The following is a 3,267-nucleotide window of genomic DNA, read 5'->3' as shown; positions in this document are numbered from 1 at the left end:
CTGGAAAGACCATTTATTTACTCCTTTTTCCAACTACCTATCTGTAGGAGGCCCGATTATCCTCATATACTTCAACTAAAACAAAATACCTCAACAGATTGAATACAGAAGTAGATGTAAGAATTCAGCTGTCTTCTATTAAGTCAGACATTAAAGAGATTTGGAAAAATATAAAAATGCCATTTTTCTTACTGAAGTTTTGGAAAATACAGTTATTTTTTACTTGCAAATATTCTTTATATTGACATGTGTTCTTTTTTTTTTTTTTTAATTTATCTTTGGGTGTGTTGGGTCTTCGTTTCTCTGCGAGGGCTTTCTCTAGTTGCGGCGAGCGGGGGCCACTCTTCATCGCAGTGCGTGGGCCTCTCACTGTCATGGCCTCTCTTGTTGCGGAGCACGGGCTCCAGACACGCAGGCTCAGTAGTTGTGGCTCATGGGCCTAGTTGCTCCGCGGCATGTGGGATCTTCCCAGACCAGGGCTCGAACCCGTGTCCCCTGCATTGGCAGGCAGATTCTCAAACACTGCGCCACCAGGGAAGCCCATGTTTTGTTATTTTTAAGCGTTTTTTTAATTTCTCAGTTTTAATTTTGAATATCAGTAGATTTAACTCACATAAACAAAGGCTCATTGAGATCTTCAGTAATTTTTGAAAGTAAAAAGGTGTCCTGAGGCCAAAAGTTTGAGAACTGCTGCTCTAACGGATACAAGCATGAGAATGTACTTAAAGGAAAGCAGCTAGAATTGGGCTGGAAATCATATCATGTTGTATGTGCATAAGCCAAAGAATTTGAAGGTGGTTAGCCTGGAAAAGATTTAGGACCTAATGTCTGTCTTCTAAAAGGAAAGGAGCATTGATTTGTTATAAAGGCAGTGTAGAATGGGAGTTAGCAGGAGTTTGGTAATCAAAGAGACCTGTGTTTGAGACCCACTTCTGGTATTAACAGCTCTGTGGTTTGAGCAATTAAATCATGTTTTTCCTTCCTCTTTTTTTTTTTAATTTGATTTTCAAAATTGTGATTAAATATACATATCATAAAATTTACCATTTTAACCATTTTAAAACATACAGTTCAGGGACTTCCCTGGTGGTCCAGAGGTAAAGAATCCACCTTCCAATGCAGGGGACGCGGGTTTGATCCCTAGTCGGGGAACTAAGATCCCACATGCCGAGGGGCAGCTAAGCCCGCACGCCACAACTACTGAGCTCGTGCACCTTAAAGAGAGAGCCTGCGTGCTGCAAACTACAGAGCCCATGCACTCTGGAGCCCCTGCGCGCCACAAGTAGAGAGAGAAAACCCTGCAGGCCACAACTAGAGAGAAGCCTGTGCAACGCAACCAGAGAGAAGCCCGAGCACCACAGTGAAAGATCCTGCCTGCCTCAACTAAAACCCGATGCAGCCAAAAAAAAAAAAGCCATACAGTTCAGTGGCATTAACTGCATTCACATTTATTTTTTAATTTATTTATTTAATTTATTTCTTTTTGGCTGCGTTGGGTCTTTGTTGCTGTGCGCGGGCTTTCTCTAGTTGCGGCGAGCAGGGGCTACTCTTTGTGGTGCTGTGCGGGCTTCTCATTGCGGTGGCTTCTCTTGTTGCGGAGCACAGGCTCTAGGCACGCGGGCTTCACTAGCTGTGGCTCACGGGCCCGGTTGCTCCGCGGCATGTGGGATCTTCCCAGACCAGGGCTCGAACCCGTGTCCCCTGCATTGACAGGCAGATTCTCAACCACTGCGCCACCAGGGAAGACCACCATATATATTTTTAATAGCCATCCAAATGGGTGTGAATCCGTGATTGTTTGAAATGTAAGTTTTCCAACTTTATTTTGAAAAAACTCAAACTTACAGAAAAGTTGTATGCCAGTCTCCTAGATTCACCTGTTAACATTTAACCACATTTGCCTATCTCTTTATATTCTTCATTGTTATTTTCCTGAATCATTTAAAGGACATTGCGGACATCATGCTTCTTCATGCCCAAGAACTGTCCTTCAAGTGTGGATCATTTAAGAAGGATAGTCTACAAATTAACATACTTCTATTGGGTTGGCCAAAAAGTTCATTGGGGTTTTTCGGTAGTATCTTACAGAAAAACCCCAACGAACTTTTTGGCCAACCCAATATATATTGTCTAATAAATATGCAGTTTACATTCAAATTTCCCCAGTTGTCCCCAAAAATGTTTTATAGGGGTTTTTTTTTTGTATGTAGGATTCAATCATGTTTCACTCATTGAATATGACTGTTATATCTCCTTAGTTTTTCTTAATCTAGAAGTGCCCCACTTAGACATTTTAGGTCTCCTTGTTTGCATTTAAAAAATAAAGATAACTGTAGTATATACTGTTTTATGAGTCTTATATGTCATAATATAGGTGAGACTCCACTAAAATGTAAGCTCTATGAAGGGAGGGATTTTTATGTTTTTTCACTGGAATTCCAGCACCCTGAATTGTCTTGCGTACAATAGGTGCTCAATTAATTTTTGAATGAATGAGTGAATGAATGAATGCCTAACTAAATAATGATTGGAGGAAGGGAACTTATGCTGTACAACATTTTCCAGTTTTTATACCCAACATGTTAACATCTTTACTTGGACATCTGGTGGGCATCTCAAACTTTCTTTTGTGCTCCACATCTAATTAAAATGTATCTAGAATCTGACCACTTTTCACTGCATCCACTGCTACCTCCCTAGTTCACGTTAGTCTTTTAACTGGTCTCCCTGCTTCTGTTCTTGCCTGTCTCTCTTCCTGTTTCGAACAAGTCTCAACACAACAGCCAGAGTGATCTTTTTTAAACAGAAGTTAAACAGGTCACTTTTTTGTTCAAATTACATGCAATCGGGTTCAGTTTAAAACAAGTCTTTACTAGCTGTTCAAGAAGGGAACAAGTTCTTTGGCAGGACATGAGCTTCTTAACACCTGAGTTGTAGATAACAGGGGCTGGATGACCTCATGGTGGGATAGAGGGGCATGAGATGGTTGGTTAGATTAGTTAATTGTTACTGACTTTTCTATATCTTCTATTACCCTAAACTTAAAAAGAAATTTTTCTTTTTATGAAGATGATACACATTTATTTTTTTAATGCAAATAATGCCAAAGGTAGAAAAAAAACAGAAATTACCCACAGTACAAGACAGCCACCATCAATACTATTCCTGACACTTCTTGTATACACATATACATGCAAATACATATATGTAAGGAAACATGAATTCACACACAAAATACAAAATGAAAAGCGGATTGTGGAACAGTGA

The sequence above is a fragment of the Balaenoptera borealis genome (genome assembly GCF_965194805.1).
Source record: "Balaenoptera borealis genome assembly, chromosome: 14".
Lineage (NCBI taxonomy): Eukaryota > Metazoa > Chordata > Mammalia > Artiodactyla > Balaenopteridae > Balaenoptera > Balaenoptera borealis.
The sequence above is the reverse complement of the archived record's forward strand: the minus strand, read 5'-3'. Positions refer to the sequence as shown.